A 15,985-nucleotide genomic window follows, 5' to 3' on the forward strand; every position below is an offset into this window, starting at 1 on the left:
GGCGTTGATCTTGGGGACCTTCTTGGCGGCGGCTTCGGGAAGCTCTGCCAGAAAATAGTCACCAGAAATCAACTTCCTCTTCTTGCTCTATCCAGTTGATGGCATTACAGACGGTTGAGTCAGCTTGAGCACAAAGATCCCTGGTTCCACAGGTAACTTAAGTGCGGCGCACTTTGATAGGCCATCGGCAATGGCGTTCTGAGCTCTTGGAACATGCTCCATCTGTAGGCCGTCAAAGTGCTCTTCTAGCTTTCTCACTTCGTCGACGTAGCCTTCCATCAACGGACTCTGATAGCTCTTGTTCACTTGGCGAACGACAAGCTGTGAGTCACCCCTGACAATGATCTTCTTGATCCCAAGGTCTGCCGCGATCCTGAGACCGGCAAGCAAGCCTTCACACTCTCCAGTATTGTTTGTTGCTTGCTCCTTGGGAAAGTGCATCTAGACTACGTACTTGAGGTGCTCTCCGGTGGGTGCGACAAGCAGCACGCCAGCGCCGGCGCCTTGCAGCGAAAAGGCACCATCAAAGTACATCGGCCACTCTTTGCTTGCTTCCTCGACGGGGATGCTCGTTTCTGGAATTTCTTCATCTGGTGTTGGCGTCCATTCTGCTATGAATTCTGCCAATGCTCTGCTTTGGATAGTTGAAGTACTCTCAAACTTGAGGCCAAAGCTTGACAGTTCCAGTGCCCACTCAACAATCCTGCCTGTCGCTTCTGGATTCTGTAGTATCCTCTTCAGCGGAAAACGAGTGACAACTGTGATCTCATGTGCTTGGAAGTAATGGCGCAGCTTTCTCGAGGCCATGAGAAGGCCGAAAAGACAATTTCTGCACGCCAGAGTACCTTGACCTAGCCCCCTGCAGAAGGGAACTGACAAAGTAAATTGGGCGTTGTACCATTCTCTTCTGTATCTCCTCGCGCGTCTGCGCAAATCAATCCTTGTCGGGACCAGAGCTTGTCGGGGAAGCCCCCTGCTTGTCGCTAGATGCGCCTGCCGTGGTTGCTGGCTCGTCATCTGCCTCCCTCTCTGCTACTAACGCAGCACTAACCACTTGATTGGTTGCTGCTATATACAGCAGCAACTTCTCTTGTGGCTTAGGTGCGACAAGTGTTGGAGTGGAGGACAGGTATCTCTTCAAGTCTTGCAGCGTAGCCTCCGCTTCCGGAGTCCATTTCATTGGACCTGCCTTTTTCAATATTTTTAAAAACGGCAAGGCGCGCTCAGCAAACCTAGAGATAAACCTGCTGAGAGCAGCCACGCAACCGGCAAGTCTTTGTACATCCTTGACGCGCTTTGGTGCTTCAATCTGCTCAATGGCCTTGATCTTGTCGGGATTGGCTTTGATTCCCCGCTGAGACACGAAGAACCCGAGAAGCTTGCCGGAGGGGACTCCAAACACACACTTCTCGGGGTTGAGCTTGAGGCTGATCTTGCGCAGATTTGCAAAGGTCTCGTCTAAATCTTGAATCAGAGTTGCCTTGTCCTTGCTCTTGACCACTATGTCATCCATGTAGGCTTCCACATTTCTATGTATTTGTGGCTCAAGAGCGACATGGACTACCCTTGCAAATGTTGAACCAGCATTTTTTAAACCGAAAGGCATCCGTATGAAACAGTACGTGCCACATGGAGTGATGAATGCGGTCTTCTCCTCATCCTCTTCTGCCATGAAGATCTGATGGTATCCTGAGTATGCGTCAAGAAATGAAAGCATGTCACATCCGGCCGTGGAGTCAACAATCTGGTCAATGCGCGGCAAAGGAAATGGGTCTTTGGGACAAGCTTTGTTAAGATCGGTAAAGTCGATACAAAGTCTCCATTTCCCGTTCGCCTTGCGCACGACTACAGGATTGGCCAACCAGGTAGGATGGAGCACTCCTTTGACAAGGCCTGCTGCTTCCAACTTCTTGATCTCTTCTGCGATGAATTCTTGGCGCTCCACTGCTTGCTTCCTGACCTTCTGCTTGACGGGCCGCGCATGAGGACAAACGTCAAGATGGTGCTCAATTACTTTCCTGGGTACACCGGGGATGTCAGACGGTTGCCACGCAAACACGTCGACGTTCGCCCGCAGGAAAGCAATGAGCGCGCTTTCCTATTTAGGGTCGAGAGTGGCAGTGATGGTGAAGGTACCACCAGTGCCGTCCTCCTTGGTGGACACCTTCTTGGTTTCTGGCGGAGCTGCCATTGTCTTCTTACACTTGCCGGTGGAGCTCGATGGTGCGTCCTCGATGGCAGCGCAGCACTCCGAAGAGGTGCGCTTGCCGGAGTGGGCATCAGAACTCTTGCCGGACTTGGTCTTCTTCTTCCCCCCGGGAGCTTCAACGGCAGGTGACTTGCGATCTGTTGCGGTTGCCGCTTCCCGGTAGATCTTGTCGGCGCAGATAAGAGCATCCTTCTTGTCGCCAGGGACAGAGATGACGCTTATCGGGCCTGGCATCTTCAGCATGTTGTATGCGTAGTGAGCGGCTGCCATGAACTTGGCGAGTGCTGGACGGCCGAGTATCCCATTGTAAGGCAATGGAAAATCGGCAACGTCAAAAGTGACCCTCTCAGTCCTGAAGTTCACCTCGTTGCCAAATGTTACTGGCAACGTGACCTTCCCCTTCGGCTTGCTCCTTCCCGGGTTGATTCCTTGGAATGTGCCGGTCTCTTCAAGCTCGCTGTTAGGGATCTGGAGTTTCTGGAGTACAGCGGAGGAGATCAGGTTCAAGCCGGCCCCGCCGTCAACTAGCATCTTAGTGACCTAGAGGTTGCGGATAGTTGGTGAAACCAACATCGGCAAGCACCCGACCGCAGTTGTGCAATCAGGGTGGTCCTCAATATCAAAGATGATAGGCGTGCTGGACCATTTCAGAAGCTTGCGTGACTCGACAGGTGGTTCCGCCGCATTGACTTCCCGCACCCACTGCTTGAGTTGGCGGTGCGAAGTATGCAGAGAAGCACCGCCATCAACGCACAAGACCTCTGTAGCTTTCTGGAACTCCTGCTCACTGGTCTCGACACCATCCATGTCTTCGTCGTCGTCGTCATCTTCATCCTTGTCGCGGCCGCGGGGAGGTCTGTCTCCTTGCCGCTGCTTGGCCTTGCCGCGGCGTCCTCCCATGGTCGGCGCCAGGGGAGGAAGAGAACACTCACGCTTGGTCTCGTTAGCTGCTGGGGTGTACTGTAGCACTCCGCGCTCCCGAGCAATAACTCAATACAAACCACAAAGCAGGAGTAGGGTTTTACGCATCCGTGCGGCCCGAACCTGGGTAAACTTCTCGTGTGCTTCGCCTTGATCCGCTCTTCGTGCGACCCTCACCTCCGCCGAACCTAAAGGGACTCGGTCCGCCGGTCCCATAGGTGCTCGTGGATTAGTCCCCCGACATCTTTGGCGCGCCAGGTAGGGGTGTCGAGGTTGTGTGAACTAGATACGGCGTTCACACGAGCTAGATCTTCATCATCTTCATCGACATGCCGCCGAAGAAGAAGGCTTCGGAGGCGGCTGCTCCGTCCGCGCTGAACCCACCACCGCCGGAGCAAACGGCTGATGGGGCCGACGCCGGCGGAAGAACGGGCGTCGACGAGGGAGCTCACGGTGCTGCCAGATCCAAGGACAAGGCTGCGCTGCCCATCGGCGGCATAGCTGGCTCCCACAACGACCGGGCGCACTCCAAGACCTCGGCGTCCGTACATGCACCGCGCCCATCTCAGGAGGCGCGGGACCGGCAGCGTCATGGTACTCACGGTACCATGCGTTTGCTGGACCAAGATCGAGCTGGTGGATCTCGGAGTGCTCAAGACCAGCATGCACGCCAACATGCTGGCACGAGCGAGGCACGGTCGCCTGGACGGGATACTGCTCCTTCTAACATAGTTAGAAGTCCGAGCATATCCCGCTCTTCGCACCATTCACCACCGCCACCCGCCACTACAGCAGAAGCTTTGGCGCAAGCTCAACTGCTCCTGGACTACCCTCCAACGGCAGACAAGATCGACGACTGGAGGGACACCATTCAGAGTCTCATCGGCTTCGCCAACGGCGACACTCAACGGCAGCCATGCACGTCGCAGCCGCGGCAAGTCAGCTAGGCACGAGCCGGTGGCGACAAGACCGGTGGGGGTGCAACCACTATGCACTCTCCGCCCCGAAGGCCAAGATCGCCGACTCGCCAGATCCACCTCGACAGCGACTCCATCGCGTCATCAGATCCACGAGCTTGTCGCGATCAGTGCCAAGTTCTTCACCAACGACAGCAAGAAGACGCTCGTACTCGCATCGGGCGCCGAAGAGAAGCGCGACGTCAATCGGACCAGTGCGCTGGGCCCTCTGTCGACATGCATGCTCCAGGGGAACCAGGCGACTTGCTGTATGCGGTAGGTTGCCCTGCGTTTACTCATGAGCTGTGGCAAGTCCAGTGGCCCAGCACGAAGAATTTCAAGCCAGACGTACCAGAGAAGTACGACGGCAAGTCGCATCCGTCGGAGTTCCTCAGCATCTACACCATTGCGGTGCAGGCTGCCGGGGGGCGGGACGACAAGATCCTTGCCAACTACTTCCCGCTGGTGCTCAAGCCCAACGTCAGGTCCTGGCTCATGCACTTGCCGGACAACTCCATATCCTCATGGGCAGACTTATGCCATCAGTTTGCCGGCGCCTTTACAGGCGGCCACAAACCTCATGGCCAAGAGAGTGACCTTCATCTGCTCGCCCAGAAGGAAGGAGAGCCCCTGCGCAAGTACATTCAGAGATTCAGCTGTGTACAGCACAACATCCCAGATGTCCACCCTGCCGCGGTCATCAGCGCGTTGCATCAGAACGTGCGTAACCGCAGGATGTGGGAGGAGATGGCAATGTGCAAGATCAGAGACATCAGTGAGTTGTATGCCCTGGCCGACAAGTGTGCACGTGCTGAGGAAGGGAGGAAACTCCCCGAAGAGAATACAGGAGCAGGAGGATCTGACAGCGAGGATGCTGCCCCGGCAAAGAAAAACCGGCGGCGGAACAACAGGAAGAAGAAAGGCAAAGATGTGCTAGTCATTGAGCAGTCCGGCAACGAAGGTGGCGCCAAGAAAGCCAAAGCTGGTAGCTCCGGCAAGGAGATTGCCGCATGCACCAACTACCAGACTGTGGCGGTCGCCGACAAGCAGGACGGCACCGACAAGCAGTACTGCAAGATCCACCGCACCAAGGGCCATGACCTCCAGAGCTGCAAGAAGGTCGAGCAGCTTGTCCAGCAGCAAAAGGCTGAATACGAGCAACGCGACAAGGAGAGGGCCCAAGGAGGCGCTGGAGAATCAGGCAATAAGCGCGCTGGCCGGGGAGGAAGCCGCGACAAGGCCAACCAGCGGCAAGGAGACAGACCTCCCCGCAACCGCGACAAGGATGAAGATGACGACGACGACGAAGACATGGATGGTGTTGAGACCAGTGATCAGGAGTTCCAGAAAGCCACAGAGGTCTTGTGCGTTGACGGCGGTGCTTCTCTGCATACTTCGCACCGCCAACTCAAGCAGTGGGTGCGGGAAGTCAATGCGGCGGAACCACCTGTCGAGTCACGCAAGCTTCTGAAATGGTCCAGCACGCCTATCATCTTTGATATTGAGGACCACCCTGATCGCACAACTGCGGTCGGGTGCTTGCCGATGTTGGTTTCACCAACTATCCGTAACCTCAAGGTCACTAAGATGCTAGTTGACGGCGGGGCCGGCTTGAACCTGATCTCCTCCGCTGTACTCCAGAAACTCCAGATCCCTGACAGTGAGCTTGAAGAGACCGGCACATTCCAAGGAATCAACCCGGGAAGGAGCAAGCCGAAGGGGAAGGTCACGTTGCCAGTAACATTTGGCAACGAGGTGAACTTCAGGACTGAGAGGGTCACTTTTGACGTTGCCGATTTTCCATTGCCTTACAATGGTATACTCGGCCGTCCAGCACTCGCCAAGTTCATGGCAGCCTCTCACTACGCATACAACATGCTGAAGATGCCAGGCCCGATAAGCGTCATCTCTGTCCCTGGCGACAAGAAGGATGCTCTTATCTGCGCCGACAAGATCTACCGGGAAGCGGCAACCGCAACAGATCGCAAGTCACCTGCCGTTGAAGCTCCCGGGGGGAAGAAGAAGACCAAATCCGGCAAGAGTTCTGATGCCCACTCCGGCAAGCGCACGTCTTTGGAGTGCTGCGCTGCTGTCGAGGACGCACCATCGAGCTCCACCGGCAAGTGTAAGAAGACAATGGCAGCTTCGCCAGAAACCAAGAAGGTGTCCGCCAAGGAGGACGGCACTGGTGGTACCTTCACCATCAGTGCCACTCTCGACCCTAAATAGGAAAGCGCACTCATTGCTTTCCTGCGGGCGAACGTCGACGTGTTTGCGTGGCAACCGTCTGACATCCCCGGTGTACCCAGGAAAGTAATTGAGCACCATCTTGCCGTTTGTCCTCATGCGCGGCCCGTCAAGCAGAAGGTCAGGAAGCAAGCAGTGGAGCGCCAAGAATTCATCGCAGAAGAGATACAGAAGTTGGAAGCAACAGGCCTTGTCAGAGGAGTGCTCCATCCTACGTGGTTGGCCAATCCTGTAGTGGTGCGCAAGGCGAACGGGAAATGGAGACTTTGTATCGACTTTACCGATGTTAATAAAGCTTGTCCCAAAGACCCATTTCCTTTGCCGCGCATTGACCAGATTGTTGACTCCACGGCCGGATATGACTTGCTTTCATTAATTGACGCATACTCAGGATACCATCAGATCTTCATGGCAGAAGAGGATGAGGAGAAGACCGCATTCATCACTCCATGTGGCATGTACTGTTTCATACGGATGCCTTTCGGTTTAAAAAATGTTGGTTCAACATTTGCAAGGGTAGTCCATGTCGCTCTTGAGCCACAAATACACAGAAATGTGGAAGCCTACATGGATGACATAGTGGTCAAGAGCAAGGACAAGGCAACTCTGATTCAAGATTTAGACGAGACCTTTGCAAATCTGCGCAAGATCAGCCTCAAGCTCAACCCCGAGAAGTGTGTGTTTGGAGTCCCCTCCGGCAAGCTTCTCGGGTTCTTCGTGTCTCAGCGGGGAATCGAAGCCAATCCCGACAAGATCAAGGCCATTGAGCAGATTGAAGCACCAAAGCGCGTCAAGGATGTACAAAGACTTGCCGGTTGCGTGGCTGCTCTCAGCAGGTTTATCTCTAGGTCTGCTGAGCGTGCCCTGCCGTTTTTCAAAATATTGAAAAAGGCAGGTCCAATGAAATGGACTCCGAAAGCGGAGGCTGCGCTGCAAGACTTGAAGAGATACCTGTCCTCCACTCCAACACTTGTCGCACCTAAGCCACAAGAGAAGTTGCTGCTGTATATAGCGGCAACCAATCAAGTGGTTAGTGCTGCGTTAGTAGCAGAGAGGGAGGCAGATGACGAGCCAGCAACCACGGCAGGCGCATCCAGCGACAAGCAGGGGGCTTCCTCGACAAGCTCTGGTCCCGACAAGGATGGATTTGCGCAGACGCGCGAGGAGATACAGAAGAGAATGGTACAGCGCCCAGTTTACTTTGTCAGTTCCCTTCTGCAGGGGGCTAGGTCAAGGTACTCTGGCGTGCAGAAATTGCTTTTCGGCCTTCTGATGGCCTCGAGAAAGCTGCGCCATTACTTCTAAGCACATGAGATCACAGTTGTCACTCGTTTTCCGCTGAAGAGGATACTACAGAATCCAGAAGCGACAGGCAGGATTGTTGAGTGGGCACTGGAACTGTCAAGCTTTGGCCTCAAGTTTGAGAGTACTTCAACTATCCAAAGCAGAGCATTGGCAGAATTCATAGCAGAATGGACGCCAACACCAGATGAAGAAATTCCAGAAACGAGCATCCCCGTCGAGGAAGCAAGCAAAGAGTGGCTGATGTACTTTGATGGTGCCTTTTCGCTGCAAGGCGCCGGCGCTGGCGTGCTGCTTGTCGCACCCACCGGAGAGCACCTCAAGTACGTAGTCTAGATGCACTTTCCCAAGGAGCAAGCAACAAACAATACTGCAGAGTATGAAGGCTTGCTTGCCGGTCTCAGGATCGCGGCAGACCTTGGGATCAAGAAGATCATTGTCAGGGGTGACTCGCAGCTTGTCGTCCGCCAAGTGAACAAGAGCTATCAGAGTCCGTTGATGGAAGGCTACGTCGACGAAGTGAGAAAGCTAGAAGAGCACTTTGACGGCCTACAGATGGAGCATGTTCCAAGAGCTCAGAACGCCATTGCCGACGGCCTATCAAAGTGCGCCGCACTTAAGTTACTTGTGGAACCAGGGATCTTTGTGCTCAAGCTGACTCAACCGTCTATAACGCCATCAACTGGACAGAGCAAGAAGAGGAAGTTGATTTCTGGTGACTATTTTCCGGCAGAGCTTCCCGAAGCCGCCGCCAAGAAGGTCCCCAAGATCAACGCCAAGAGCGCTGAGGTGCAGTCTGCTCTGGCAAGCCCTAGGGTTTGTTCCGTTGAAGCAGAAACTCCTGACAAGTTTTGCTCCGGCAAGCTTGCCGGGGAACGTCAAGCTCCGGCAAAGCCGCAGGTTCTCGCCGTAGAAGCGGATGTTCCCGCAGTAGCAGATTTGCCTTTAGTCCTTGTTGTCGAGCCACAAGCTCCAGCATGGACACAGCAGATTGTCCGTTTCCTTCAGAGAGGAGAACTTCCCGAAGAGCAAGAAGAAGCGGAAAGAGTAGCCCGGCAGTCAAGTATGTACCAGTTTGTCGACAACACACTGTACAGAAGAAGACTCAACGGTGTGAAATTGAAGTGTATTCACTGGGAAGACGGACAAAAGCTGTTGGCAGAGATACATGGAGGCATATGTGGTCACCACATTGGCGCAAGAGCACTTGCCGGCAAAGCATTCCGGCAAGGTTTCTTTTGGCCGACAGCCCTCCAGGATGCAACTGCACAAGTAACCAAGTGTGAAGCATGCCAGTTCCATTCCAAGCAGATACACCAACCAGCTCAAGCTCTCCAGACGATCCCTTTATCCTGGCCATTTTCGGTCTGGGGGCTCGACATCCTCGGCCCCTTTCCCCGAGCAGTCGGGGGCTTTGAGTACTTGTACATTGCAATCGACAAGTTCGCAAAGTGGCCGGAAGTGGAAGGAGTCAGGAAGGTGATAGCACAGTCAGCAGTCAAGTTCTTCAGGTCGATTGTTTGCCGCTTCGGGATCCCTAACAGGATAATCACCGACAACGGTACGCAATTCACGAGCCGCACCTTCATGCAGTACGTCCAAGATCTTGGCGCCAAGGTCTGCTTCGCTTCTGTTGCTCACCCGAGAAGCAACGGTCAAGCGGAGAGGGCAAATGCTGAAGTGCTGTGTGGGCTCAAGACCAGGACTTTCGACAGGCTGCACAAGTGCGGAAGAAACTGGATCGAGGAGCTGTCGGTGGTTCTTTGGTCGATCAGGACGACGCCAAATCGAGCCACTGGCCAGACACCTTTCGCTCTAGTCTATGGAGCAGAGGCAGTTCTCCCCACGGAACTCGTATACGGGTCACCTCGAGTGCTCGCTTATGATGAGCTTGAGCAAGAGCAGCTGCGACAAGATGACGCGCTACTCCTTGAGGAAGACCGTCTTCAGGCTGCTGTACGAGCTGCTCGCTACCAGCATGCTTTGCGCCGCTACCATAGCTGCAAAGTTAACGCCAGAAGTCTCGAGGAAGGCGACCTTGTTCTTCGGCGTGTTCAGTCCACCAAGAATTCCAACAAGTTGACGCCGAAGTGGGAAGGCCCTTACCGGGTGAAATGAGTCACTAGGCCTGGCGCTGTCCGCCTTGAGACCGAGGATAGCATTCCGGTGAGCAATTCCTGGAACATTGAGCATCTTCATAAGTTTTACCCGTAAGGCGCGGTTGCCGGAACCTGTTCCGGCAACCACCTTTTGTACAAGTCTTGCTGCTGTTGCATGTAATCCTTTGTACAAAGCCGGGCGCAGACCCCGTGCATAAGTAAAGCTCATATGCTCCGCACATCTTGTCAATTTCATGCTTTCTATTTTTTGCATATGTGATCTGACACTTTGTGCAGCACCTACTCCCCGGTAAGCAATAACGAGCCGTAAGGCTCCATATCTTTATTTTCTCCTCTTTCTTTTTTCTCAAGGAAAGGAAGGTTCCCTCGCCCACAAGTTTGCCGGGGGGAAAGGAGAAGATAATGGTATGGACCAAGCGTCGTTCAAGAAAGTTTCGCCTTACCGGGAAGCAAACAACAGAAAAGCTAAGTTGCCGAAGTTTGAGCAATAAGATTTTTTTAATTTTTAAGTTATCTCCCTTGAGCGACCGCACTTTGTATGGAAAACCTGTGCGCGGAGGAACCAACTCGTAGCTAGTTGCGCCCTTACTTTGTTTCGAGTCCGCTCAACAACTTAAGTGAGCTGCGACTAGTTGCGACAAGGTTTTTTGTCGGTAGCGGCACCGCCAGCAGGCTGCTGACGTCCCGCACTCTGCGCTCGCGGCTAAGGTGCCTGCACCGGCAAGTTCCCTAAAAGCGTAGGGCAAAAACATACAAATGGAGGAATTAAGTAAAGGGAATAACATTGCAATCATTACCCGGAATAGAGTTATATTACAAGGTAGCTTGTCGCGGCTCTAACAGATTGTTCTCATAACATGACCAGCAGCGACAAGAAAAGAAGAAAACGGGCGGCCTAGTCTACGCGATCGCCCTCAATCCTCTTGATCCCGCTCACCTTATCCACAATGGGTGCGACAAGGGTCTTGAGCGCCTCCAGATCAGCATCCAGCGGCAGGGTCTTGAGGACGTTGGTGAGGTTGAGGCCCGGGTTGCGGAAGGCCACCTTCACCAACACCTTTTGAAGAGCTCCCGCGCAGATCTTGCGCGACTCGTCGTCCAGCTGCTTTGGGATCTTCTCCCGGAGCCGCTGGAGGGCCGTCGCCACGCCTTTGAAGAACAAGGTGAGATTGGCGCTGGGTTGGAGGTTCTCATCAGAGGGATACCCGAGATCCTCCACCCCCAGCTGCGCCAGCTCCCTGTTGACATCTGCGGCAGCATTCACGAGACCCTCCGTCCAGTGCTCCACTTTCTCCCTAAAAGCATTCTGGGCGGCGGCAGCACTCGCCAGCAGCGCCTTGTCGCCCTTGATCTCCTCCTTCAAGGCCACCTCCTACTCCCTGGCGCCGTCCAGCGTCTTGGTCAAAGTGGTCAGCTTCAACTCAAGATCTGCGTTGGAGTCCTTGGCGGCTTTAAGCTCTTTGCCCTTCTCGGCGAGACGAACCTGCAACTCTGAGTTGCTGTGGGCGTCCTTCTCCCGCTCACACTTGAGCGCGGCAAGCTCTTCACCACTCGCCTTGAGATCGGCCTCCAGCTGCGCCACCTTCGTCTCCATCTCCTTCTTGGCGGCCTCGACAACTGCGGCAGCATCCTCTGCTTGCTTAAGGGCTCCGCCGAATTTTTGCTCACGCGCGGCAAGCTCCTCCTCGTGGCTGTCGAGGTTAACTTTCCGCTGCACTAGCTCGCCCTCCTGCGCAGACAGCTTCTCAGCAGCAAGCCGCTGTTGCTCTTCAACTTCGGCCTTCTCAAGGAAGAAGGCCTTCTGCTCTTCGGCGAGTTGCTCCCGCTCCTATGCCAGGGACCGGAGAGCTTCCTGGTTGAGACCCCGGAGCTCCTCCGCGCGCTTCTCAATGTCCGCTACCGCCTTCGCGACAAGCGCCTCGTGGGATTCCAGCATGGTTGCCGCGCGTGGTAGAGCGACAACAGCTTCCGCAGCAGCCGCTCCTCCTCAGGCTCGCCGTGCTACTGCTCGGCGCATCAACTAGCGTCAGCCCAACGGAGGTGAGCACCTCTCCATCAAAGCTCTCTCCCTCGACCGGCACCCTGGAGCTTGACGCCCAGGGGAGGTTGATGAAGACGCCACCGCCGGCCTTCAAGTAGATGCCTGGCTGGGGCTCTTCGGAGCCTGGCGCTGCGGCAGCGGCGGACGGGTCGGCGGTCGACGTAGCGCCTGGCGCTCCTGCGGCCTCAGGGCTGTCAGTGCGATCGCCAGACCCCTCGTCAGCTGCTGCGGCTGCAGCTTTGGCGGCCTCGTCGCCGGCGGGATCATCAGCGCCGGCTACTTCTTCAGTGGCAGCGGTGTCGTCGGCAGCAACCTCGGTCTCCATCGGCTCCACAACAGATGGGTCTGATGGCCGGAAAAGTGAGAAAAGTCAAGCAAATACCCAAAAAGAAGAAGAACCCAAGGGAAGCTTTGAAGAGAAGATTACCTGTACTGGGTTCGGCAGTCGTAGTCTCCGCCGCCGGGGGGACGCTGGTGCTGTCCCTTGCCGGAGAACTCTCCCTTGCCGGAGGACTCTCCCTTGGCATTTCGGGGGCGGCCTCCAGGCGCTCCTGGTGGGGCTGCTCTGCTCCTACACAAACCAACAGTCAGATGTCAGCAGTCTCCCCCTACCTGGCGCGCCAAAGATGTCGGGGGACTAATCCACGAGCACCTATGGGACCGGCGGACCGAGTCCCTTTCGGTTCGGCGGGGGCGAGGGTCGCACGAAGAGTGGATCGAGGCGAAGCACACGAGCAGTTTACCCAGGTTCGGGCCGCACGGATGCGTAAAACCCTACTCCTACTTTGTGGTTTGTATTGAGTTCTTGCTCGGGAGCGCGGAGTGCTACAGTACACCCCAGCAGCTAATGAGACCGAGCGTGAGTGTTCTCTTCCTCCCCACCCTCTACGTTGCGCATGGGCCTCCTTTTATATGCTCAAGGGGTCACCGACAGGTGGCAACGTAGACAAGGGTAAAAACGGAAAGGTGTTGCGGTTGGTACAGCTACCTGCTACAGTGTATCATACCTAACCCTGACGGCAGGGGACCAGGGCATTAAATGCCCGTCTACATCGCCTAAATAGTGCAAAAGGGACCGTCAGGGACGCCACCGCTCGCCATGATGGCAATCTTGTCAGCGCCGCTTGCCACCGCGCACCGCTGGCTGCACAGCCTCCCGCCACGTACGCATGGAAGGGTCCCAGAGTGACACGTTGGTGGATGTGCTGGAGCACGGACACAGAGTGGTGGCTTGCCGCGGCAAGCGCCTTGCCGCGGTCGTTCACTAGTAGAAAAAGGGTCAAACGTGAAGCACATTAGTGCCGGTTTGAATTAGAGCCGGCACTAATGTGTACATTAGTGCCGGTTCGTAGCGGCGATCAATAGTACCGGTTCGTGGCGAACCTTTAGTACCGGTTCATGCCACGAACCGGTACTAAAGAGGCTGCATCAGCCTGCGGTCAAGCTATGGCCCCACCATCACCATTTAGTGCCGGTTCTAACTACGAACCGGTACTAATGAGTTTATGGCAAGCTGTTTTTAGTCCCACCTCGCCAAGAGAGAGGCAGTATGAGTGGTTTATAAGCCGTGAGTGCACAGACAATGATGAAGAGTTGCAATGCTCACCTACGTGTTGATTAGCTTCAAGCCTTGCGGAATAGCATAGATTGCACTGAGCTATGTGCAGTGCAGTCTACACTATTCCGAATGGCTTGAAGCAAATTAACCAGCATTGCACCTCTTTTTTATTTTTAATAACTTATTTAAACTCCGAACTTCTTTTGTGTTCAGTATGCAACATTTGAAGCGACGTCATCAATTTCCAACATGTTCTGACATCATTTGTTGTTTTTCGGTCATTTACCTAATTGTTTAGAGAGCTAAATGACTGTGAAATTGAAAATCACTACAAAATGAATCCTGAAAATGTTGAAACTTGGCATGGTATCATCATATCACTCGCATAGCATGCGCGAAAGAGTAGAGAGGGTCACGGCAAAAACTGGACGCACTTCGTGTACAAACTGGACAAACTTTTTCCGAGTATCAGGGTTTCGGAGTCTGGAGTGGGTACGAATGTGCATCCCACCAATCAGGAAGAATCACACGGATCGTGTGTTTCTTTCTAGCTCTTGCGAGTCGTTGGATCAAGGTGTGTTTCTTCCTAGCTCATGTGAGTCGTTGGATCGAAACTACCACAATCACTTTGTGAGCCAGACGACCCTATATATAGCTAGCCCACCTCTCGCCTTCCCTGCATAAGTCTTTCAGTTCATCGACTACATACATCTACCAGTTCATCGACTGCATACATCTACCAGTTCATCGATAGAATACAAATCATTCGGATTCGCCATCATACGTCCAACCGTGCATTTGATATGCATATATATGCATCACGAGCCACGGTTGGGCTGTATGATGGCGATACCGATTGGTTTGTTCTAGACCCGACATAAAAGGTTTGATACAACTTCTTTTTTGTGACATAAGAGCTATCTCTCCTCCTACCTATTTTAGTTACACAACTACCTATTTGTGCCAAATTTTCACTTTTGTTGTTGCTCTTGCATCATAAGCATCCATGTTAACTGGACTTACAAGTAATGCAATTTAACCAAACTATCTTGTGATCTTCGCCAAGAGAGAGGCAGTATGAGCGGTTTATAAGCCGTGAGTGCACAGACAATGACGGAGAGTTGCAATGCTCACCTATATGTTGATTAGCTTCAAGCCTTGCGGAATAGCATAGATTGCACTGAGCTATGTGCAGTGCAATCTACACTATTCCGAATGGCTTGAAGCAAATTAACCAGCATTGCACCTCTTTTTTATTTTTAATAACTTATTTAAACTCCGGACTTCTTTTGTGTTCAGTATGCAGCATTTAAAGCGGCGTCATCAATTTCGAACATGTTCTGACATCATTTGTTGTTTTCGGTCATTTACCTAATTGTTTAGAGAGCTAAATGACCGTGAAATTGAAAATCACTACAAAATGAATCCTGAAAATGTTGAAACTTGGCATGGTATCATCATATCACCCGCATAGCATGCGCGAAAGAGTAGAGAGGGTCACGGCAAAAACTGGACGCACTTCGTGTACAAATTGGACAAACTCTTTCCGAGTATCAGGGTTTCGGACTATACAAAAATAAATAATGCAGAAAATAAAAAAACCATACAAAAAAATTACTCAAAAATAAATAGAAGAAAATAAATAATGCAGAAAAGAAAAAACTATATAAAAACTACTCAAAAATAAATAAAAGAAAATAAGTAATGCAGAAAAGAAAAAACTATATAGCAAATTTGTTGGCACACCGCCCTGTGGGTCTACCAGACCTAGGGTGTGCAAATGCAGGCCCGGGAGGGCCAGCAGACCCACAGGGCAGCGTGCCCTAATTAATTAGGCCCAGAAGCCTGCTATATAGAGGAGTTCGAAAAGGTAGCCGTGGTTGGGTTTATAAACCAGTGCGGCTGCCCTTCGTCGGGCGAGGTGGGACTAAACTTTGGGGTGGCAGCGCAAGGCCTTTAGTACCGGTTGGTGGCTCCAACCGGTACTAAAGGCCCCCCCTTTATTACCGGTTGGAACCACCAACCGGTACTAAAGGCCTGCTCTTCCCGCCTCTTTGCCTGGCCAAAGTAGGCCTTTAGTACCGGTTGGTGGCTCCAACCGGTACTAAAGGCTCACCCTATATATACAGCACTTATGAAATTTCAGTTACATCTCCCCACTTCTTTCATCAACCTCTCGCGAGCCGCTCCCGTCGTCGCCGCCCGTCGCCCGTCGTCGTCCCCGCCGCCGCCCCGAACGTCGCATGCCGCCGTCCGTCGTCGTCCCACGACGCGGTCCCGTCGTCGTCCCGCGCCACCGTCCGTACGTATCTCGCTCTCTCCTCGCGCGTACCCGGCCGCTGCGCCGCGCGCCGTCCGCCCCGAACGCCAGCGCCCCCGCCCCGTACGCCGCCGCCCCTGCCCCGTACGCCGGCACCCCCGCTCGTACGTACGGGGCGGCGCGCATGCACACACACATGCATATACCACACACGCATACACACACATACACACGTACGTACACACATATATGTATACACACATAGAGACACATTTTTTCTTCTTATTTTCTGTTTTTCAGAAAAGTTAATTAGATGATGGAATGTTAGATTAATGTCGAATGTTAGATGAATTAGCTAGATAGAAAAATTG

The sequence above is a fragment of the Triticum aestivum genome, chromosome 4A, assembly GCF_018294505.1.
Source record: "Triticum aestivum cultivar Chinese Spring chromosome 4A, IWGSC CS RefSeq v2.1, whole genome shotgun sequence".
NCBI lineage: Eukaryota > Viridiplantae > Streptophyta > Magnoliopsida > Poales > Poaceae > Triticum > Triticum aestivum.